The sequence below is a fragment of the Temnothorax nylanderi genome, unplaced genomic scaffold, assembly GCF_030848795.1.
Source record: "Temnothorax nylanderi isolate EJ_2023f unplaced genomic scaffold, tnyl_v1.0 TNYL_tig0066_pilon, whole genome shotgun sequence".
In the NCBI taxonomy this organism is placed as follows: domain Eukaryota; kingdom Metazoa; phylum Arthropoda; class Insecta; order Hymenoptera; family Formicidae; genus Temnothorax; species Temnothorax nylanderi.
Genome location: NW_027249128.1, coordinates 392,025 through 418,055, shown reverse-complemented (window position 1 = coordinate 418,055; position 26,031 = coordinate 392,025). Strand labels below are relative to the sequence as shown.

General features: G+C 40.8%; 1 protein-coding gene across 5 annotated transcripts in view; it reads left to right on the top strand.

The window, feature by feature from the left end:
* Positions 1–26,031, top strand: part of Zfh2 (Zn finger homeodomain 2) — a 370,912-nt gene that overhangs the window by 92,548 nt on the left and 252,333 nt on the right. Inside the window, exon 1 of one of the 5 annotated variants that reach the window (XM_071708341.1) lies at positions 19,242–21,394. The exons of the other annotated variants lie outside the window; for them this stretch is intronic. The gene's annotated coding sequence lies outside the window, so the exon portion shown is untranslated. Of the gene's footprint in view, positions 1–19,241; positions 21,395–26,031 lie in introns of those variants that run through there. 5 annotated transcript variants of the gene reach the window in all.

The window sequence follows — 26,031 nt, the reverse complement described above, 5'->3', positions numbered from 1 at the left end:
CTCAAAATGTCGTAATTGAATAATTGCTACAGGAACTTTTTTATATTTTTACAAATGTCTGCAAAACATAACGTAAAATAAATAGATACATTATATGTTAGTGATAGTTTTTCCTTAATTGTGTCTCTAAATGTGTTATAAAAATCTGTATATCTTTAAAAGTGTTTCTCTCCGTTAGCTCTTTTCTATTTTGTCTGTACATTTCGAACTTTTATTATTCTTTTTACGACAGATTTCAGATTCTGAGGAGAATCCAGTGTATCGCGGTAACAACTATCTAACCGAGGTATCGTCACGCCGAATCGTAAAGCGTCACGGTCGCCTTTAAAGTCGACACGCTGCGGATCTTGGACGCTTCTACGATCGCACGATCTTCACTTGCGGATCTCGTATTGGAAAGATTTGTGACATGTGAAATTTACAGGCTTCAATGGCATTGAGCCTAGTCGGAGTAGAAGGGCGTGAAAAAGATAGTGAAGAGAGGGAGGGGAAGGGGAAGAAGGTAGTTCGCATTCATTGTTATAGCATACTACTACAGTTTGTGTGGTTAGAGATCGAGAAAGGAAACTGAAGGAAAAAACAAGGAAGAGGAGCAAGAGAACAATATTGTCGGCGTTGGTAGATGCCCCCGTGACGCAAGGGTGAAAACAACGTGAACTAGCAAAATTGCCGTCGTCATCGAGCCGACAAAAGAAGGCAACGATTTGGACCTTATGTCGGAACACGCATCGCAATTCTATATTGTACTCGTCAAGACTATAACCCTGGGCAGTAAAATTCACTAGGATCTCCAGTTGGTCCATTTTCTATCGGTCGACATGAGTTTCTGCACTGAGAGAAAGGTTTTGTTACTATGTGAACAACCAACATTTTTTGCTGCGAAAGCTAATTAATTGTACAATAATAGCAAAACCTTTTGTTGCAATAGTAAAGTTCAGCAAAACTTTTATTGCAATAACAAAGTTCAGCAAAACTTTGCTATTGCAACAAAAGGTTTTGCTATTATTGCAAAATTAATTAGCTCTCGCAGCAAAAAATGTTGGTTGTTCACATAGTAACAAAATCTTTCTCTCAGTGTTGCATGAGTATCTTTCTAGTTTGAGACTGGGTCAGTCTCGTTACGCACTCTTCCTGTGATAACATCGAATTTATCTATTCATAAGAATCGCAACACAAAGTTGATCGTTATGTATTGATTTTAAACACACGACAGGTATGCAATAAGAAATATCTCATTAAAAAAAAAACTCGCGGAAATAATCTATAGAAATTTAATATTGCAGAATTTGATCTATTGTAGAAACATTTTATTTATTTATAATTTGTATAATTAAAATTGGAATAAAATTTCTAAATTTTTATATGAATATAAATATACCATTTTGGCTACTATATATATTTAAATTAATAATAATACACAAAACTAGAACAAAAATGATTTTATTTTAATATAAAGGAAAGAAGCTAATTTATTTCGTGTACTTTGGTAATTAAACATGGTTTCCGATGAACTGACTTATGCAAAAGAAGGAAGATTTACAAAAAATCTCGGTTAATCTTTACAAATGTTTTACCTTTTCTCTGTTATGTCTCCTTCTTTTTCTATGTTTCTTCGCCTATAACCCGTATGTAATCCAGGCCGATTTCTGCTCTTTGCTCTTCTTCGTGTTTCGCTTTCTTTCTCCCACATCTATCCTGCAGTCCTTTACAGAAGGATTTTGAACGATAAATACGCGTGGCGTATAACTCAATATCGGGCCACGAAAAAGAAGGCGGTGGGCAGAAATGTTCGTGGTTCGACCTCGAGGGCAGACCGAGCGGGGCATTAAAAGGGAGAGGACATTAAGAACCGCCACAGATCTTGTGTATAAGGATCCGCAGTTGCGAGAAGAGGGTGGAGGAGACGCTGTTGGTAGAGAGAGAGATAAAAGAAGGCTGAGTGAGAGAGGAGAAGGGGAAGAGGAGGCAGAGGCAAGGATGCTCACGTATGAGGCAGGACCTCATAACTCCTTATAATGTCCTCTTCTGCGGATGCCTAGCATACACCCCCGTTCCCGTATGCCGTCTCGGGAACACCGTGAACACACCAATGGCCCTCTTCCTCCTCCTCTTGTGTCTCCTCTCTCTCTCTCATTCTCTCCTTTCTATCTTTTCGTCTCTCTCTCTCTCTCTTACGTTCGTCCCTCTCGCGCTCGTTCTCGTCGTTGTCGTCGTCCAAGTGTGGGTGGTTTGTGTGTACGTGCCATAAGGCCTGCTTGCAGCCTCTACCTCCCGGCCGTTCCACCTCCCGTCCTCCCTCGGGAGCCTGTGTACTTCTATATGCCCTTCTATACGAAAGCCATACCTTCGCCAAGGGAATAAGAGAGTTAATCTTGATATAATGGCCGCGACTGTCGCGGCCCACAAGACAATAGTCCAAGATATATCGTTAGCTTCGCCCTTTCGCGTCTCGGCGCCATTATACCGGCACGCTCGATTCTCCTTCCTCTTCTTCCTCTTCTTCTCTTCCTTCTTCTTCTTCTTCTTCTTCTTCTTCGTCGTCGTTGTCGTCGTCGTCGCGCTTGTCTTTTTATTCGCGTTCTTATTCGGCTTCACGGGGTGTTACGATGCACGTGGAGTTTCGGCGCAACGATAATGCGATTCGCGCTCGATACGCCACCGATGCGAGCTTCAAGTCCGAAGGCGGGAACACAGGCTCGGATATTTCAGTACCGAAGCTGGTAGGCCGATTGGAATCGCAGATTATAGTCCAGGCTTGGCTTTTATTTTTTGTCGCTATTATTTTCATTTGCGCATATCGTAAAATCGTGACCATGGTATTATTTCATCGCGACCGTTTCTAGAAATGTACATATGAATTAAGTGTAACATCCTTTAATGCAATTTGTATGATTAACTTATTGTTGAATGCATTAAAAATGTATAATTATCACAAATATTAGTAATTATTATTATACAGCTGCAGAAAAGATATTTGTCTAAATAATTTTGTTAGAAGTGCTAGGGTAATACTATAAGATTTACATAATATTTGCCTTGAGAATATAAAAAAACTAACAATTCAGTTTATGTATTACAATATTCCGTATTTTGTATTATCGAAAAAGTATTAACGCGTTGTTTAATTTCGTTCTTACTGAGCGTGCAAAACGTGGAATATCGAGCGAGGTAGAATGCAAGGATGATTCGCCTGTTCGAATAATCCGTTCTCTTCGGATGCCGCAAAATTCGACGAGTTACCACGATCCCTCTAATCACGAAGAAGGAGAGAAGTGGATGAGAGAGAACGGCGAGCCCTCGACACCGAAACTCTTAAAGACCTCCACCAGCTTCTCTCCATCTCGTCGGCCGACTCCCCCGCAAAATCATAATCTGATCTCGTATTAAGGATCCGTTCTTGCGCTCCGCTCGTCCCCTCCTGCTCCCGGTGCTCCCCTATTTTTATGCAGATCAGAAGCGAGCGCCCTGAGGTGGGAAGCTACGCTATAAACGCTTTATAATCTCGGTTTCGCTCGCTCGCTGTACGTGCCGTCCGTTTCGAAGGGCCAACGGGTATACTTCCACGCGTTCGTGACGGAAATCGATTAATCTCCAAGAGAAACCGAATCACGGAGTCTCGATCGAGATAATTGACGAATAAAATTTATCGAATAAACATGTATGCGTGCGAGACATCTGCAAAATTGCACGGACGAACATTCAAATTTTTATTTATAAATTTACGAATCGCAAGTGTTTTTTTAATGACAGTATGTTTCACTGTCAATGCGTATCTTTTCGGTTAAAGATAATAGAGAATGCAATTTAAAGGGATTAACTTCAAATATTTAAAGTTATGGGATTTTTTAATATAGAAGGTAACGGTCGGTTAGGCTTGTTCTACAATACGTCGGAACGCAATCGATGTTCCAATGAGGAGAGAACTCGTTTCGGAAAAGAAATTCTCTGTCATTGGACCATCGACTGCGTTCTAGCAGCGACATACTGTGGAACAAGCCTTAGAGTTAACAGACGTTGGAAAAAGTGGCCTATGGTAGAAGAAGAATGGCATCACAGCTCTGGGTGGGTCAAACTGACTTTGTTATAATCACAATTTGTATAAGAAGGAATTATATAAATTCCTTGCCTTATTTGCACTATGGAGAACAGGGTTTATTTTTAATATTTAGTTATTGTTATTGTTTTTAATTGAAATTTCTGTTTTTCAAGAACTGTTCTGTTTTTTAGGATGTTTCGAGGAATTCTTGGGAAATTTGGAATACAATTGGAGAATCTGCGGAAAGAACAATAATCTAGTGAAAAATAAGTTTATTAAAAACTGCAACCAAATGCAGTGAAATTAGAAAGCTATATATTAATTTTTCCGTTTTTTACGCAAATGCTATTATACAAATAGTGAGTATATTTTCCAAGTCTATCTAAAATTGAAATTGTTACGGTAGTAACCACGATAATAATTACAATGTTTATCGTTTAATTTAATTATACTTTTATTAATTGATTATGTTTATTACGATTTCTTGTAGGATTATACTCGATCCCGACGAAGCAACGTTAGCTATTCTGCATTTTATTTTTACGCAAATATCGTCTGGTCTTTGAGGCGTCGGAACGGAAAGTCGAGGCCCGCTAACGATATCCATGGGATCACATTAAACGCATTCGGACGTTACTTGACAATGTATTAAGCACCCCTGAGCCGGTTGCGACACGAGGGGTGACCGACAGGACATGCGAGGATTCGGTTGCTCCTTCTTTCGCACAATGGTTTCCGGACTCGTGGCACTGCCTCCCGAGGGGAGAAATTACCCATGAAATATTGACGGACTTTGCGAGCATTAACCCTCCATCCAATTGCATCGTGTATGCCGCATAACCGACACTTATAACGTTCACGTTGCCCGTACAGGTGAGCTAATCTTCGTCTCACCCTCGAATTCTGCGTCTACTCCTCTATCATCAACCTCGGTCCGCGCTACTTTTATTAGTAATTCAACAACTGCTGAAGAAACATTTTTTCCAATCGGTTGATTAAACTCTTTAGAGCGATACCGGCGAACCAATAATTTCCCCAGTTTTAGCAACTCGCGAGGTGTTTGCATTTTAAAAATTGATTATCGTCGATAAAGGTATCGATTTAGTACCATGCGTAATTATTACACATAGCTCTAACGTAATGTTAGTTGTACGAATAGGTAGGTCGAATGTTATATGCGTGAATTCTAAATTGGCAACCGAATAATATCTGCTTTTTCATCTATTGTAATTATTGTTTACGTTGGCGCTCATTAGGAATGTAACATCGGTACGTTATTCTTTCCTCAGTTTCGTAATGCGCGAACGTAGAATGTGTCTTTTCGTGGAAGAGTATTTCGTGTGCGAGCACAGAGCTATCCGCTGACGGATAATCAAGAAAATAACCGAATGTGCCGTTGTGACCATACACGCAGCACGAGGTATCCTAGTTTTTTCCCGGTGAGCGCAGCACTTTAATCATCTCGTACTTGGCCGAGTACGTCATGCTCTCGTCTCGCTTCTACAACCGCCATTGTTTTTACCGGCGAGAGGAAGAACTTGCCGAGCGGAAAATCGGCCCGATAGATTCGGGGATGTTGCACCCCGCTCCCAGCAAGGTTGATAATGCCGGTGGATTAGTATGTGTGTGTGCAACTGTACGTCTCTCTTTCTGTTTGTAGGTGTATGTATATATGTGTGATAAACCGAGGGGATGGAAACGTCGATCGCCGTACAGTGCCTGATGCCGATGCTTATAAGAATCTACTTCTCGAATGGAAACGTATCCAAAAGGGCATCTCGGAGGGGTAGTTGGCGCGGCCATTAATTCATCTGCTCGTTGATTGCCTGACGGCCCCGCGCATCCCCGCGGCCTGCCGGTCTCTCCCCGCACTTTTCTAATTAATTTCTAACTCGAGGTTAGTCCTATCGGTCGGCCGACCGGCGGCGCGGCCTGCCCTCCTCCAACGATTTCCTCCTCGCGTGGTAAGAGGGAATGGAACGTTTCCGTCGTCACTTTTATAGGCTGGTGTAATCGATGCCGACGACGGCGGAGTGACTTCTGGATAGTCTGGACAGACCTACGCGCCGACTTGTGACTAACTTAGGGAAGAGAGTTTTAGTCTAGATTGATCATAGTATAACAAAACATGTACACATGTATTTATTTGTAATATATGAAATATTATGTATATATACATAAGCTGCAAGCAAATTTAGTTAATGTTATTAGTAATTTCTCAAATATCTTTCTCTTTATTTTTTGTCGTCGTTGTTGTTTGTATTTATTGTTTTGATTTTGTTGCTGTTAAATAATAGATTCAGATTTCCGAATTATGAACGATTATAAATATAAATAAGTTATATTTAATTTATTGTTATAAATTATGCATATCTTTAAGCGTGACACAATTCGTGAATTATCACTCGGTCATAATTCGTTCGAAATAAGCTCTTTTTAGCTATAAGTAACAAAATATTCTTTATTTAAATCAAGGTAGATTTTGCTTTAAAGAGAAAACTTTAATTTCGGTATTATTAGATCAGAAATATAAGTAGGTTGTTATTTAAGGATCAGTATGTTACTTGGCAAATTACAGGATTCGTCGAATCGATTTTCAATAAATGATACAAACGAGTGGTCGATCCTGCGCGTAATTCTTATCTTGTCTTCATTAGATACGCCGCTTCTGGTCGCGTGATATTGACTCGTCGTGTTCTCATTTGTCCGAATCGGATCAAACGCGCACGACTAATCGTGTTAAATCGCGCCACCGAAATAGAAGAAAATGCTCGCAAGAATATTTCTCGCATATACCGCCATATCAGCTTTATTTGTTACGTATGTAATTAGGTGTTGGTCCTATTAGCGATTTCGGATTAATCTTGTCAGCCTTGTAAAAATGATAAGTGTATTTGGTTTCTAATTCGTTCTAAATATGCGACACAAAAATTAACATAAGTTAAACGACACCGAAACATCATTACTCTGTATTATTAATTATCTATTCGATTACAATTTCGATCATTGTTACCGATAAGTCTTCTGTATTATTATTTATAGAGACTTGACTGTTAATAGTATATTAAATGTTTTCTAAACATTTAATATTTAGTATTTAGTACTAAACATATTAGTATTTAGTCTTAAGAAGATTTTGGTTATCAATAATTTGTAAAAGTAAGTAATAATCTTTATCTCGTTTTTATAGAATTTCGATATCTTTATAGAAGCACGTTGCTCTTTAACATTGACATATCACGTGACTCGCCGTATTACCGATTTCTTGCGTTACGTTGGCGCAAAACACAAATCACGACGTTCCAATCGCGTGATTAGGTCTTATTGTTATCGTGGCTCGCGGACTTGTCATTATTTCCAGTATTTTTTAAATTATCTTCATATATCAAAGCGATCATTATCCCGATACATTTGCGCAAAAACAGAACGCAGCCTTGGTAATTAACCGCAACACATTCACTTACGTAATTATAAGAATTTCAGCCTGCTAGAATGATGGAGTCATTGACGCAATGCGGACACGCGTTGGATAATGCTCGGCGATCAGAATAACCATAGCGTGACCGGACGTGTAATTTCTGAAAAACTGCAGCCCGCGCGCGCGTACTCGCTCGTCATGAAATTCCAGGGCTGCGGATAATATAGAGCGAGTTTCGTAATCTTGTTGCAATGCCTAATTAAAGTTTTAGTCTAGATGGAGTATCTCAATAATCTCGATAATTGTCAATCAATTTATTCGCAGTAATTGGAAAGTTCTATTGATGGCTTATTTGCTCATGTTGTATTAGTTTCTCACTTTGATAATCAAATTATTTAAAATTCGGATAATCAAATTGTTATTCTACTAGTGACTAATCGGATTAATCAGTCAGATAATCAAAGTTGGTATAAGTATATATAATAGTGAAGAAAAAATGTATGTCAATAAAAGGATACACACATGTTCTTACTGATAAAATTTCTAACATAAACTCTTGACTAATCGATGAGCATATCTTGAGTCAGAAATTATTCTCGGTATTTAATGAAGACATGTATAAAATCAGAGATATTTCTGGAGACATAGATCATAAAAGAATCTTATATAATCTATTGGTAGAATAAGTTTATTTTCATACGCGTCAAAACTTCTTAATAAGTTTATATCTGAAATCGAAATTTTCTTAAAAGTATAAGAAACGGACTTATATTATGTGCAAATTATCGGATGCTAATGTTATGATGCTAATGATACTTGATAATCTTCATAACTTTGATTTGCATTGATATAATAAATTTTACTTATATTTATGTTAATTAGATTTTTAAAAAATTGTGATTTCCGAGATTATTGATTTCCGTAAGAAATTCTTGATGCTGTAAACAGCCAAATATTATCTGAAAATAATAGCACATAAATCGTAGATATATCGTGTACAATGTAATTTATCAAATTTTACAATTTGAGATTAATTAGGCGTGGATATCTTTATCCATCGTGAAAAGAAAGCTCTTTAAGGGATGCAGTAGAAAAACCGAAACCATCTTAAAATAATAATGCATAATAGTTAAGTAATCTAAATTTTAAATGTTTAATGAATTATAAAAGAATATTATCGTTGTATAAAGAGGGAAGTTCTTTAGACTTTAGAGGATACGGCATAACAATCGAAATTAGATCTAAATTACTCTACGAGAGCGCATAATTAGCACTCCTGTAGGGGAACGGGGGATAGCCCCGGACATTATTGAAATTCAAGTATACCACGTATCTATGGCCATTGTTTAAACATTCTAATATGCGTATCTCGACATATGCAGAATGTTTAAACAATTGCTATAGATATGCGGTATACTTGAATTTTAATAATGTCCGGGGCTACCCCCCGTTCCCCTATATTTGTTTATCAGAATTGCTTTTTTGCGATTAACATGTGAAAGGTCTCACTGGCTCATTACTCAACTTCCCCCATTAAAAATAATTTTTTTTCTATTAAATCGAAACGAGCGAAAATTGTTTTCTTATGAATTTCGAGATTGCATACATAAATAGGCTATCTAGGTAGATGCCAGTGTATTGTCTGTGAAAAACTCTTTTTTCACGCATCTCCTTCTTTTCCAGTAAATAGCGCGCTCACTGGGTTTGATTTTGGCCAATCACGAAGCCAAAATCGTAGATACAAACGGCAACGTCGGCAACTTCATACATAACTGCAAGGCAAGTGTTGTGAGGAAGGACGTACGTACTGCTGTGATCAGTGTAATTAGTGAACTCCCGCAATTAACAATTCGTAAGTGAATCGCGGTAACAGACGCTTCCATACTTGAAGTAAGAATCGTTAAAGAAGAGAAATTACATCGTGTGTATGTGTGTTTCGATATTGCTGGCGCGGGCGGCGGCGGGGTCGGGGGCGCGGGCGACGATCCGGACGATCGTTCATTCAGTGCTACTTAGATTTATCTCGCGTCGCGTTTTACATTTTTCATCGAATCAAACATATTTCATCTATTATATTTTCGGATGGGATCATTTACGTGTAATACTTTGAGGTACGAGAAAGCTAGAATATTTATCTTATTTCCTGACTAAGTAGTACACATTTATTTTATTAATAAGCATTTTCGGGGCGAGATGCCATATTGGAAATTGGCGTTCGATTCGCGATGTAGAAAGCGTACGTGCGATCAACTTATTATTTACATTCGAACGCGAGACTCGAGCCGACAAACGTCGTCGTACGCTAGGTTATGTACGTATGTACTATGTACGCCCGTGTCGCCAGTCGCCACGTAATCTTTCGAGGCGCAATTCGCTAGAGCTGAGCTAGGCTCGAGCGTGCGAAGGTAAAATTATTTCCTACAGTTATCGATAATCAACTACGGTGATCAGTTACCGTCGCAAACTATCGCGATTGACGGTTTGTAAACTTTGTGTCGGAGCGACTACTTATTACATGCGCGATTTATTCATTTAAAGTAGAAGATAGTAATTCGAACAGATTATCGCGACGTAATTAGCCAACTCGATTTGTTGCTTCGCACGGTATTAGTTTGAAATTTTTAAGAGGTTATAACGCGAAAAAATATCGTATTCTAGCTTTCTGCAGTCGTTCCTCGCATTACTCCTTTTTTTTTTAATATAGAAGAGTGTGTACAATTAACATTGGGAGTGCTATATAAAGTGCCGCGCGATAGTAATTAACCATGTTTTCGCGAAGTGAGTGTTATACGAGTGCAATGATGAGATCTAAGGAGAGGAAGAGGTCTGAGGAGCATCGAGCATCGGATCAACCACAAGGTGATTAAAATTTTAATTATTTATTATTTGATATTTGTTACTTTCAAGAATATTTACTTATAATTATTTAATATGTGTGCCCAACAGTTATTTGCATAAATAACATATATTTTGGGCGCTGCTGCAATTGGGGTACATTTGTATTTTTATATCAACACGTTGTTTGCAATGTAGCTTACAACTCTGCTATTGCATATCGCGTATCGATGACATATTTTCTTTTATTTTAACCTTGGATAATATGATGGATACAAGATATTTATGAAAATGCATAGACATTATGTACCAAGTAATTAGACATAAACATTTATAGATCCATTACCTTAAAATGTGCTAAATTCAATTAAAATAATGAACCTCAGTTAATAATAATATTACAAACTCAAGAAATTAATAAGAATGTAATAAAAATGCGACTTTATCTGCGTTTCAACATGCAAGATTTCATTCCGAATAAATCTTGCGTCTCTTTTGAAACGAGATTTAAGCAACGATGATAAATACCGTGGTCAATTACTAATCAATAATAGATGGAAATAACATATGTACGTAATAGAGTACGTAATTCCACAAGAGATATTTCTTATTACTTAACTTGTTGCGTGTATAATCTGCGTTCAGTCACTTATAGTTGCCGGCAGTTTTATTTCGGATATTCTTAACTGTCGGACGTCTTGAATGTTATTTTTACGCACACCTGCTACCGACACTACTTGCTACCTGCTCCTGCTCTACGATACTATTTAAGCATGACGAAAACTATTCGAGGATTTCCGGGTCCTTTTCGCTTTTAAAAAGTAAACAAAGGATACTATTCAATCTTTGATCCGCGCCGAGCACGATATTTAGAAGTGAAAATTATTTTCTGCAGGTCAAACGGTTTCGACGGTTCTATAAGAGTTCTAAGCTTTAGAATAAATTTTAAAAGGAGTTCCAACCGTTTACAATTTTTAACAATTAAGTCCAGCACGACATCCAGTCGAAGCAAAACATTTTTTCAATTTTATTTTTTTAATATGAGGAATTCTCTCTTTAATTTTTATCTTTAATTTTTACCAGCAACTGTAAAACCACGAAAAGTGTTATTAGAGAATTCCTAGTATTTTTTGAAAATTCGCAGAATGCCAACTTCACAAATGCCTTTCGAAAGCTGCAACATTTTTCCTCGCGCTCCCGCTTTTCTATCTCGTTCTCTTCATCTCTTTTTCTCTCTCGACTAAGTGCCATTATATCGGCATAGACTACGCCCTGTACACACGTGTAATAAAGCGAGGAGAAACGTGCAGATCGGGCGACAGAGAGAAAGAGAGAACAGAATCGAGCGGACCGTGGCCTGCGCGGTGGGTAGACTTCGGTATTGTGATGCAAATGTGTCTAATCGGTCGAGCCAGCCGACCATATGTCCGTTTGTGCACGAGGAGCCCCGACGTTGCGTTGTACCGAGTAGTACACGCTAAACCTAACCATTAATCATTATTGCGCACTAATGATGATCGTGGACACGCTTACTTAATCGTACATTTTGTTCTCAACAACTTGGAGCGTCTCGATTCTACAAGAGCTGTCGTTAACCACGCGCGCAACGTCGTTCCTGTCAGTCTTTAACCCTTCTGTCAATGAACGGGTACCTATAATTTTAATTTTTTTTATTATTGTGACCAAATATAAATAGTTTAGTAATTATAACAGCTTCTCGATAATTCCTCCATCTGTGTGTTAAAACTTAACAATAAAAAATTAATTAATGAAAAAAGTATTAAATACTCTTAATTGCATAAAATATGTTTGTTTACATTCGCTGCTCACTCAAACACTGCAATGAGAGCGCGCGTAGGCCATACCTGTCGAAAATAGTTTTCTCCGCCCAAATAAAACATAAAGACCCTTTCCAAGTCGGAAAATCTCTAAAATCGATGCCCAGCAACTGTTGTAAAGAAGTTTCCACAGTGCAATGTCGAAAGCATGCAGTGCATGATACCCGGATACTCATACATTGATGGAAATGTGAAAAATTATGTATTGACAGAAGAGTCAAAGTGGGTTTTGTATTGAATTTGTTGCGGTAGGCTGTCGCATTTGTCTTCTCCATTTATACCTATTTATTTTGAATGCTGACAGGCAATTACAATAGACCATGATCTTTCCCGAAAATTGACTTTCTCTCTAAGGTTACGGTAAGTCTGGAGACATTGTATATTAATACCATACTAAGTTTCACGTGTAATGACAGGCGAGCCATATACAAGGTGTCAGATTTTATTTGCGCACTAAATCGTGGACACGCTTATGCTCAATCGTACACATTTCAACAACTCAATTATACATCTCGGAGCGTCAATGCGACAAGTGCTGTCGTTACTCACGTACGCAACGTCGGTCCTGTCATTCTTTAAAGAGGGTTTTGTTGCGGTAGGTTGTGAATAATTGTCTTCTCCATTTATACTTACTTATTTTGAATACTGACAGGGCAATCACAACAGATTATGACCATTTCCTTTCTTTTCCGAAAACTTACCTCTCTATTGTTAGTAATTCAAGAAACATACCTACTTATTTTGAATACTGACAGGCAATCACAACAGATCATGACCATTTTCTGGTCTTTTCCGAAAATTTACTTTTTCTCTAGTATTACCCTAACTCTGAAGACATTGTTGTGTGTCACACCAAGTTTTACGCGTAATAACAGGTGGATCATATACAAAGTCCGACTTTTTATGCACTTGAATATCTCGAGAACTAAATGAGATATTGAGATCCGGTTTTTTTTAAATTGTATGGTTTCTCGAGAGGAGGTACATTTTGATAAAAATTTTTTTACTTTGGGTGGGAGCATCAACATGAAATAAAAATCAACTTTGTTATTTTTATTTGGAACTAATTTTTTTAAACACTTACATTTGTAACCTTTCTTACGATAAATTCAGTGATCACACACCTAAGATCATTGGAGGTAAAGAAAATGATGGAGACAGAGCTTACTATTATCATCTTCGATAATCGTCCCTGGCCGCGTATGCAGAAAGTAATACGATGTTAAAAGGATCGCGGTACATTCTAAGATCTTTTGCGGGATATTGTATACGTGTGCTGCTCAATCGACAAATTAATGATTTTCTGATCTCATTAACGACTAAACTTAATCAAATTCTTACTAAAATAAACCAAAAGCGGAACCTTGACTAATACTGATTCAAGATAACTCGAGCAAGCTGTTTTTCAGCTTAAAGAATCTATAATTATAATTAAAAGTTCTCTTATATCAAATATCAATTTATTATTTTAAAAAATGCATACATATATAATAGAAATACCGAGAAATACATTTGTTGTCTTTCTCGATTGATTGAAAAAAAAAAAATGTTGAAAGATATTCTGATTGAATTTACTATCGCGTTAATTAATTCAGATTACAGAGATTGCGCCGTATTTGAAGATGTGATTTAAAAAGAGTCAGGTGTCCCGACATCTGCCTTCCGTCTCGTAGCTTAATTTCGAGTCGATCGCGGCGACGGTAATTCGTAATGCGCGTTTGTAACCCGATACAATTCCATCCCGGTCGTCGCTTCGTCATCCGGTTATCCGGCCTAACCGTGGCATCTATATGCTAATGACGGCCGATTCATTACGCAAAACGCACACGGCGGACCATTATCTTCTTTTTTTTCTACGAGAGGCGCGGCGCGGGAGCGACGCAACGTCGGGGAAAAGCGCGCGGAAACAGAAACGCAGGAAAGGATGAGGGGAAAAAAGGAACGAAAAAGGAGAGGAAACAGGCGATCACTCGGTAGCAGCCGATTTCCATACGCGTTAACGGTTCGCGGACGGCAGTTGGTGCTCGAGGAGGAAGGAGAAAGAAAGAGAGAAATAGGCTTCGCAAGCGCATTACCGCGAGCTCCGACGTATATTTAGGCCCCGATTATTTATGATTACGATTATCCCGGACGGCTTTCGAGCGCTTTATTGAATGTTTAGCATGTGCCGGCTACGCTAATTCTGAGCGGTACGTTTATAGCGTATGGGTGGAGAGAGAGAGAGAGAGAGAGAGAGAAAGAGAGAGACAGGGAGGAAGTGGAGGGAGAATTATCTTCTCTCTCCTCTTACGTGCGCTCCTTAGACGAGTTTTCGCTCTGTCGCTAATTCGACCCCTTCGATCAAATTACTCGCCGGCGAAACAGCTTCAACCCCCACAGCCTTTTCGCCCTCTCCCCCTATCGTTTCTTTTTACCCTTCCGCCCTACTCTTCCGCCGACTAATGATCATCGTTAATCGTCCTTTTTAAACCTTCCGATCCATCCGTCTCGGGAAATATCTTGCGCTCGCGATTCTATATGATGATCATTTCCGCCGTGATATGAGCGCGACCCGAATTGACATCGGCTAAAGTGGGGTTCGTCTCAAGATCGCCCGTGGGATGTCGTTAACTAATTATAGTTGAACCCGCCAAATAGTCGCCTATGCCGCGAGTACTAATGAACACTTGAGTAAACACATTTTACCGTTTTCCCTTCGCGTCTTGGAGCTATCTTGGAGACGGCAAGACGTCTCTAGCGGGAACTCGAATGTGCTAATGACATTAGGTGGGGGGAAAGGAGAGAAGTGAGCTCGTGGAATATCGAAGCCCGAAGAGTCAGCTTCCAATACTTTTAGATTCGAGATATTCCAGGTATTCTCAGTAATGTAGTGTGTCTGTCGCTTTTTAACATTTCGCGATACATTGAAATCTTAGGAAATTAACGAAATATTAATTGTAATTTGGATAATTGTTGTCTCAGATTCGTTGAAGTGTCTTTACGAAAGAATTTCTTCGTTAGTGGCAACGTGTCCTGCACGTCGTAGCGACCTTGCAGTCTAAGAAAAACAATGAGAAGTGTAGCGTGTACCGGGGCGATACGTGTGCGGGCGTGTGCTATTTCGGGTCACAAATGTTCCGCGCTTCGACTGCGGCGCGAGTTGCGCGGATCGTTGCGCCTGCTGGCGTAGGTGGTGCACAATTTATCCAAAATAATTACTGCGGCGATACCGGAACGTGCGCGCGCGCGTATTTAGGACGCGGGTGTTCGGGGCTCTCTATTTCGAGGCGCGGATGTTTCGACTTTAATTAATCGGCCGCTTTTGTAATGTAGGTGCCCGGCGCCGTACGTTTGAAATAACCGCGTAAGACACGTAAGGCGCCCAATAGCCCAACCGGTTCTGCGATAAATCACGCCGCGCCGTGTGATGCTAATTGACAAGAAGCGATTGTTAAACTTTCGAGCATTTGCCAGTGTCGGAGCTCACCTCCGGTTTAGCTGTAGTCCTGCTATGTTTGGAAGCGTCAGTACGCGGAACGATTTCTCGCGAGATCTTTTATGATTGAAGCATCGCGCGCTGTATTCATCGTGTTGCAACTTATTAAAGTTCTACGCGACTTTTATCGAATCTACGTTTTTTCGTAAAAGTGTGTTTTAGAAAGGCAGTATCGATATTTCACTTCTAGAGACTAATTATTTCTTCTTAATCTATAATGTTTAATATTTTAATATTACTTGTATCCGTTATAAGCCCGTCCTTATACCTTATTTCGTACATTCATACATCAAACTGCACGTGCGATCTTATTACTGTTCATTCTTTCATAAATTCTTTAATATTTTACCTCTCGCTAGTATTAAGAGACAATTTGAAATCACGTTTTGCTGCGGTTTTGCGATTGTTTCTGAAATTCAGCGCGTCTTGGAAGAAAACGTCAGCTATTTTCGGATGGCAACTGCCCGCGTGTGGAGAAGCCGGTAGATAATTTTCTGTCGTAGCATATGGTTCACCATGAATCGCGAACAGCACTTTTCTAATCCCGTATCTCGTCCGTATCTCGGTCGATCCACTTTAATCCTGAACTTACCGGCCACTTGTCCCGCTGAGAATACCTCACTTATTTAAACGATTATCCGCCAATTAAGTACAGATTGCGGCAGGTAGGCGGGTAATCCGCAATAATTATCGCGTCGACTCGCGTGGACTGCGAGCTTTAGCGCCGCGGGCACCGGATATTTCGAGCCGCGCACACGTTCCGCCTTTAGACGTGAACTCATTGATAATACTTTCCGGTGAAAGCGCGTTGTACCTGCATCCAACATAACGCTACGAAAACCACGCTTACGATATCCGTTACGTATTATTATTATATTTAACACGGTGTCAGCTCGCCTGGACGTCGAGTATGCTTACGTCACGTTAACGTAAGCTCCTATAAATGTCGGTTTTATGTTAGTTTGGCTGCCAAATTTGACTCGTTAAATTCGTTGAACATATCGATTATTTCAGTTTGAAAAGATTCTTGACGACGATCGAAGCCAAGAATAAATTATCTTTTAAGAATATAAAATTATTGCTTTTCTGGAATAAATATCTCTATAATTTAAATGGATAGCTTCACGTATACACTTCGCATATTTAAATATTAACATGCGTGCACGATGCTTCCAACTGAAAAATACAACGCGAATAAATGTTACCGCTGTCACAGCATATGTCATCTCTCGCTATAAAAATAATCTCTTGCATATAAGATATCCTTCTTGGTACAATCGATCCTGTTGCATAAAGCACGCGGATCGCATCAACACAGATAATCGAATTTGATCCATAAAGAAAGTCGTCTACAAAAGCCGAGGTTTCAGGCTGTGAGTGCACTTCGCGCTTACAAACGGATAGTAAGATAAGTTCAACGAGCGTGTGTCATGTGGTATCCGCGTGGCGAAGTTCACAAATTTGAGTGGATAAAGAAAGTGTCGTGTCCGGCTGGCAAAGTCACGTTTCCACTCGCCGATTCTTCTCCGCGGCTATACGCTTGACAATAATAATATTATCCCTAATCGTGACCGAGAGAGAAAGACAGAGAGAGAGAGAGAGAGAGAGAGAGAGAGAGAGAGAGAGAGACACTCGTCGTTAACATCTACATTCACGCGCTCCGAGGTCTAACTCGTTTCGATCCGCGCCGGACGTCAGTGCGTTTATTGAAAATAAATACACGACGCCGCCGCGCCTCTCATTACAAAACCTGAAGACGAAACCCCGAGTCTTAAGTGCCGGGACCTTTCGCCCCGGTGATTACCGCCGACGATGGTATCGCGTGAAAGGTGTCTTTGCACTCACGGCGTTTTCCACTGGTCGAAGTCACGTGCTGAAGGGAGACGGACAAGCACGCGGTTCGACGGCGGGAAGGAAAAGAATACAGTCGCAGCTTGTACACCTCATCTTTAAATAGCGGTGGACGTCGCGAGCGCGGCAAAATCCATTTCCAAGTAGCTACGGACGTTTTAGACGGACCACCCACGACGACGACATCCTCTTCTCGGTTCGTTCCTCGACTCGCACCGCGATCGGTCGCTCCCATGACGTTCTTCCGCGAATTAAAATTGCACTTCCTATCGCTAATGTCGCCCGTGCGATTCCATAAGCGACGTGTACCGAGCCTCTTACGCGTTAGCAGCGTCGAAATTATCCACGCATTTCTCATTTCTTTACGCAATTTCTTTCGGTTGTAAGATTCTTAAAAGGCATTTACAGTTATCTAGAGAATGTTAGGAAGATAAAGTCTTTTTGATGCTATACGTAATCAATCCCAGCGTACACGATCGTGTGATTAATGAATAAATATTTCAAGTTTAGGTTCTTTTGAGAATTTAACGCATTAGAAGAGATACGGAAGAAGATCGCGGAAATCTTAACAAAACGTACTGACCGCAATAACTCCATCAAGGGATGTTTACTGGCTACTTTTAGATTTCAAATATTTCTGGGACTCTTTTCTTGCTTCGGAAATACGATTAATGTTTCACAGCGCGATAAAGTTTTTCCGTTTAACGAAAGATTCTAGAAATTGTGCGAACTACTTTGTTCTTTTACAGACTTTTACGCTTGATCTCAAGACGCATAAGCAATCAATGACCTTTCCTTCCACTTTGATGGTTCACGGATGATCAATAGCGACTGTTACAAAGTTCTACTGTGTAACTATGTCAATTAGATTGTTTGCCTGTGTGAATTATGTCATACGGAACGGGATTCTTGACGTCACCGAAACGTTTGTTTTATAAGTGCATACGATTGCTGACACGATTATCTAGAGATAACTTTTTGACAAAGACTGTACGCTAATAATCGTAAACAGATAAGTGCGAAAGAAAAACACTGAGATGTTCAGTGACAGGAGGAAAAGAGAAAAATATATCTATATGAGCAACACTCGAATAACACCGAGATTCCTCTACTAATTGCAAACCAGCATTTCTTCGTAGTTCTGTTGAAAACACTATGTTAGAACGGTGCTATATCACGAGGTGCTTTAATTCGATGTAATTTTACCCAAGACAGATGACGTGCCAAAAATAATAATCATCGAAGAAGAAAATCGAGACGTGCATGTAATTTGAGCAAAGATAACTTGTGTTAATTTTTGCATTGTCGCATGAAGTGTCACTTTAGTAATTTCTATCACTATATTTAATAATTGACAGAACAGGGAGGAAACGTGCCTTGGAACTATCGCGGTGAGTCCGTTTTATTGCGTACGAAAAGGTTTCTACCGTCCACCTTCATATTTTCCTGGCGCGGATTCGTTAAATTTTCAAACCTAAGCTTCAGCTATCTATTCATCAATCATGATCGCGCATGCTGGGGATCAATTACGCAGCGAGAGGCGCGAACAGACGCCGTTTCTCTTTCTCTCTCCCGCGGATTTCGATAGTATCATTGCTCCTGACGTCACTGCAGCGTTTAATGAGCGGCTACCAGAGAGTAGTTCTCTCCCCACATCCTCCCTACCCGCGCGGGTGATCGCAACCAGAGGGAGACGGAGCGAATGGTGGCGACGGTGGAGGGGGCGTAGGGAGAGCGAGAAAGACAGAGAGGAAGGGGAGAGAGGTAGTATCGTGTCGGACGCTGGACGAGGCGCACGCTCGATGCGAGACAGCGCGTGCTTTCATGCGTGCGGAGATCGGAGGAAGCGGTACCAGGACTACGGTCAGTCCTGGACGTCCACGTCGTCCTGGTCGTCGTAGGCGTCACCGCGATCTGTCCCCGCGGCTGCCCGAGACCAGTTCAGAAAGTGGTTACGGACGTTGTGGTGCTCAGCCACCGCCGCCGCGGCCGCTGCCGCTGCCGCCGACCGCCGACCACGCGGCACACGCACGCACGTACACACGCGTGATAAGCGCGTGAGTGCGACGGAGACGAACGGCTACCGAGAGCGACCGACCGCGGACGAGGACCCACGATCGTAGCTCGAGGCGTCCTGGCGCGCAGCCGATTGGTCGACTATCCGAGGAAGTGGTCACCGCCGACAGGGTTCAGACCGGGTCGCCACGTGAGTCGAGTGCAGCATCGCGAGACAGAATAGCGCGCGCGAAATCCCGATCTTTTGGAGGACTCGCGAGAATTTCTTCCACTTTGGGACAAAAAGACTGAAGATCGACCTCGGCAGTTGATGTTTCAGTGATCGAAGAGGGACGTCGCGGGTCGCGGGTCGCGGGAAGCAACCGTGATCCGAAAGTGTCCTGGTGTGCGGTACCAAACGCGCGCGAACTTGGAGAACGCGATGAAATCGCTCGAAGAGACTTTCAGATGAGGAATAACGCGTTTTACAATTCGGACGGAAGGTCACGCTATTTCGGAACAGTGTGGGTCTTCTACTTCCGACGATGTTCGTTGTAGAAGAGAGAAATCGTATTACCGAAGATCTCGCAACGTTTCCATTAAAACGGAATTAACAGAAATTGTGTGATCAAGAGAGGAACTTATGAACATATCGTCAAACTCACGTGACTTCGATTACTTGCCGAGTCACGTTCGTGATAGAGAGGCGGAGTTGTGTCTTTAAAGACTTTGATACGCCAACTAATCCTGAGGATTATGAAAAGTCGTTTCGAGCATTTGCACGTTTCGAGAGACCGAATCAGACTGTTCTCCTATTCTTTCCTGCTTTGCAGTACTAAAACTTAGCATATTTATATATTATTCGTGTACAGATAGTTAACAGCAAACGATCGATTTATCAGTCGGCGTTTTCCCGAAAGTTTCAAGTTAGAAAGAGGAACGCAAATGTAACGCTGATTGACGCTCCGACTTCGCCATCGATTTACTTAATTTCTGACACGGTCCAAGGAGACCGAAACGTTGACGTTGCCGCGCTCGCCACGTGAGTGATCGATCGCGACCTAGGGCAACGCTGCGCACGCCGTTCCCCTTGTCGAGTTTGACATTTCGAGCGAAGCTCGAAGAAGCGCGTACGGCATCGCTCATTGATTCAACCGGAAGCGAACTCGCACTACGAGTTTCCGGCGAAGATGGAAGATCAATTCGGCGAGAGTAATCGAGGATCGAGGGACGAGACTCGGGTCGATACGGTACGCGCGCTGTCTTCGTGAATGAGCCATTTGCCTCGGGTTAACTTCCATTTCGTGATCGCCGATACTTGTCGAGAGACGATATAATCGCGCGGTGCTGAAATAAACGCGCGCAAGAAACTTACCGCGGATTTCGCGAAGTTGGGACGACGAAGAACGCGCGCGCCTCGCGTAAAGGTTGCACGGTGAAACTCAAAATGCGACGAATGATTATATTGTTAACTTGGATTATCAACGCGCGGTGAGCGTAGAAACGATTTACCGGGGTGATTATTGTCCGAGCGCGCCCGGAACGAACATTTTGCAAGGATCTCGCAAGTGTCGCGAGATGTTGACACGAGTTCCAGTCCGCATGACAACCGAGATCGCGAATCTTGAGAACGTTAGCAACTTCTCTAACGGGGGAAAAACCGCGGGAATCGCATCGCCAAATACGCGTTGTCCGCGATTAATCGAGACGATGATACGTCAAGGACCGCAGTGACACGGTGAACTCGTCGGTGAGAATCAGAGGGTGGAGGAGAAAAGTAAAAAGGTGGTGCGTGCTTCGAGGAAGTAACGAGAAACTCCGACCGCGAGAGAGGTGTAGCGGGCATTTAAAGACTGTCGCAACTTGGATCAAGTTGGATTCGTGTCTCTAGCATGTCGCCCTTTCCTCTTGGGATTTCGATATTTTCGCGATACTCTCCTTCTGAGGTGAGCAATGGCAAGACAAATACGATGTATCTATAAGTCGCCGACTTTTGCGGAGCGTTTAATAATCTGAATAATTAATACACAAATCAAATACACAGAGTACAATACAATACGAAGATATACCTATGTACGTGACTTTTCTACTTTTAGAAATATAGGTGAAGAGAAAAACGAATCACACACAAACCTCGAAGCAAATCAGTTGAACCAATTCTTGAATTCAATTTTAGTTCTAAATCTAATTCTAGTCATTTTTTCGAGATACATTTTAATTGAATGAAAATAATGAAGACATAAAATGATCAAGATAGCACTGAATGTGTATTATACATTGAGGTCACTCCACATTTAACCGACTAATCTAAGGAGCCAGTAAAAACTAACCACGAGAATGACCGAAAAACATATTTTACTCGAAAAAGTGCCCGATACTTTTTATTGATCGCAACACTATAATTAGGACAATTCGCGCAATGCACCATTCCTCCCTCGAAACGGAGGAATAAACAATTTAAGACACAGCGGAGTTTCGTCGACGGTAAACGCTGCTGAAATTGGCATTTACATCGACGGTTATTAATGACTCGCAAAATGATGGGTGCAGCACTCATAAACTCGGTGACTATACGATTGAAACGAAAATAAATCGTTAAATACAGAAAAGATGCAATGTTTCATATTTTCAGGCAGTAAAAGGGAACTTCTTCTGCAGGCTAAATAAAAGTGTTATCGTAAAACGTATCTCTGTCCTTTATCCTTTCCGCTAAAAAAAATGCAATTTTTCTGACAAAATCGTGTAAACAATAACGTTACTCAGGCAATGTAGAGACGCTCTTTTTTTCTACTGTCGCTGATTCTGCTTATCATTCTCGCTCTGAATGAACAGCGCGAATGCATTCCGTGCCAACGCGGTGTTGGCATTAGTGTCACTCAGTGGCTGCCAGAAACGTCCATAGTGCATTAACTACTGTAAAGACCGTCTAGAATTATTTGTGCATAATGTAGAAATAAACAACGCATAAAGTACCGCGTTGTACAATGGCAAATGAAAAATTACGTTGCACTTATTCTTCTGACACTTTTCACATTAAGCATATTGTGTTATTTTTCATGAAATACAAGATTTATTAAAATTTAACGAATTGTAAAAAAAAGTTATCTCGTTCGAACTGTCGAAAACGTAAAGGGACCGTGATCGGTAAAAGCAGACCACTATATTTGCTATCCAAAAGTTTTGCATGCGCAGATGACTCTCCAAGTTTCCTTAAATAATAATATCTACTCAAAATATTCTTATTTAAAAAAAATCGAATCTGGCAACATTGCGTGTTCTCGCGCGAACGTCGCGCTCTAATCGTCGTCGGCCGGTAAGCGAGCGAGTTAATGACAGACCGGAAGCGGCGTTTAATTAAAGTACGCACGTCCGGCAGAGACGTTTTCACGAGGCTCGGTTGCTTGCCCGGCCGTTGCGCAATTTCGAAGGGAAGAACAATAAATTATCGCGCGGTATGCACTAATAAATCTGAGTTTTTGAATACGCGTCGTCACTTAGCGAGTTGAGTCCCGCGGAATCGACTGCGTCATCGAACTACCGTGGCATTGTTGTAATGATTATGTAATAGGTGCTAATAGTGCACTCACGCGTTCATTTGTACAATAGTATAATTGCCGCGGATGCTTCTCAAAGCAGGATATAATCGTTATATACTATTATGTATAATTCTATAAAGCTGAAAAATGACGTCCGTCTCGACAGCGATAAATGTAGGCGCTCAGTATAAAAAATCAGTACTTTTTATTTATTTTATATATTTTGTATATTTTATATGTTAATTTCAATTTGCGTGATATATTTACGAACAATAATTTTAAATTTTAAACATCTCTAAATAAAAGTTTTATAATATCTTGGATATATTTAAGAAATGAAGGAAGGCAAAGGCGTTCAAAGAAATTCTACGTTAAATTGTTGTGTACCTAAAAAGTTTTCGTTTTATGCCGAATATATAAATGTACATGTCACATGAATATGTTCGGCCTTTATGATTCACCAATATTCACGCTCAGAAATAGCGCAAGTCAAAATTGCCGCTTCGCTGACGATCGCGTCTAAAAACGACACAAATTTACTACTGAAAAATTAATCGCCGGTACTGCCAACGCGCGACTCATTTTGATCGCGTCGCCGTGAATAACGGGACCAGACTTTTTCATGGAGTGAAACATGAGCGATCGCTCACAGTGTTAATGACTTCTACGAATGCCGGTCGTGCTTAAGTTATTAGCAATTAGTTCACGGTGAATTCTGAGGTTGAAATTTCTTCACAAATTTGGTTAACGGACATCAGCGTCAAACGTATCGCGCAAAAAATAATACATTGATAAGTACGATCAGAGTTTTTCTCGTAATTACAATAATTACATACGTGCATATCTTGGTAATTGACCTATTGATTATACAAGATATTTTAAATATGGTTCACGCGAATATTTTCAGAATTTGTCTTTCCGTGTTAAACGGACGAAGAAGATTCGTATAATTAATTAATTTGACATTACTCATTAAAATACTCCTTACAACTAAGTTCCGATGAGATATTTCTGTACAGTTCGAAGTTTTGAATAACACACATATACACATACGTCCATTCATCTTTAGCACGTAGTCCGATAGAAACCCCGAAATAGCGACCTCGTTTCTTTGAGAGACTGTTTTTTCTAGTGGCACTCGCGGAAGATCTCGACGCGAGAGGCGTAGGATCGAACGATCGAAAGTCACGAGAGCGATCGTTGTTTTGAAGAAACGTGATGCCAGGCGATCCGGCAAAAACCGATGAACTCGGTACGGCCGAAAGTCACGGCGGTGGAGGAGAGAGAAAGCGATTTCTACGGATCATAATAAACGGACGAGCCGGGCCGGTCGGGTGCAAATGATTTTATTGCTAAGTGTGTTACAGCGGGAATTAACGACCACCCAGCAATTATCCCGTCGTTTGGCTTTTTATGCGCGAACGATTCCTGTGGGAAAGCAGGCGCGAACAGCGCGCGCGGAAGTGCACCGCGCCTCGCGATCGTTACAATGTAACAGATTCGTAGAAATCGTTGTCCAATTAGTGTCGGCGGATCGCCGGACGTCGCGAAAGGGCAGTTTCACCCTCTTCAATTACTGAATTTTGAAAATTTTGTAATTCGTTTCCTTCGTTTTGTTCGTCCCTTCGCGTAGCTCGTATATATAGTCGAAGCTATATATTTCATAATACGTATAAATACGAAGAATTTTTATAACGTTTAAAGTAATAAAACATTTTCGTTAGAGGTAAACCTATAAATTGTTCTCCATAAAACTCGATTTCAATACGACCCGATCTTATATGATGAAATCTAAAAATTGTATACCATAAATACACTTCTTAATTTTCGCGAAAGTTGATTGCATGTATTTCGCAGATTGGAACACGCGCTTTTTTAGAATGTTATCCAACATCCCGTTAATTATCTCGGCGCGCGGCCGCTTATTACAACAAAAACTGGCGCGTTTAGTTAATAAAGTAAGCCTGTATATCAGATATATAAAATTTTACCTCGAAGACATACACGTTTATCTATATACATTGTGGAAATCAATGGAAATCAATGCGTGCAACACGACATATCGTTTTGCATTCGACGCAAATGGTCTTTGTAACACGCAAAGCATTAATTACACTCTTACGGACTATTTTGTATCTCGTAAGAACTAATTATACTCTTGTGCCCAGATTTGTGTTGGTCGGCCGGCGCGATTGATAAACAGTTCCCACGTTCTCATTATGTCTCTCATTAATGTTTTGCCGATGTTGAATTGCTAAATAACACTTTCAACGAATGTTCATACAGTTTTGTCATTACGCAGATCTACCCGCACGTTTGGTTTGATTGTATAAGAATTATACATACGCAGATCGGTGCAGGGTATCAGGATTTCCTTCAATTATACGATAACATAACCAATTATGAATGATAAATTACATTTCTTTAATCTTTTATTGATCTCTAGAGAGCCTTTCACGTGCGTCGCTTAGAAGTTTTTAAGATATACGCTAAAGAGGACCTTGATGAACTGCTCGCAAGTGTTGTTTAGGATTAATCGACCATTGCCAGTTCTAAGCCAGCTATGGATCATTTTTATCATAGTAAAACACAGTAAATTTCCAACTTGTTGGCAACAAGTGTCCCGGCGTGTTATACAGCACGCACGGCTTAAGTTTCAGCCGCGGACGTACCGAATTTCCGCCGCACCTGTTGCAAAACGTTTCGAATTTGCCAGCGAGCAGTACTTTCCACGCGCTGTACCGCAGTTCGGTTTAATTTCGGGAATTATTATATCCCTCATGTGCGCGCGCGCGTGTCGCGCCGCGTCTCGCAGCTTCGTCGTCTCTATTTTTAAATATTATCGCCGCATTCTCGGCACATCCTCTCCTACCCTTGCCTCCACCGCCGATCTCGTATTCCAGTCCTCGCGATTTGCCTTGTTTCTTTTTCTCCGCTGATCGAAATTAATCGCGGTCTATGGATCGACGCTTTGCGGTGACCGCGCCAACCTTCTATTTTTACCTCGCGATTCTCTTTCTCTCTCTCCCTTTCCTTTCTCTCTTTCT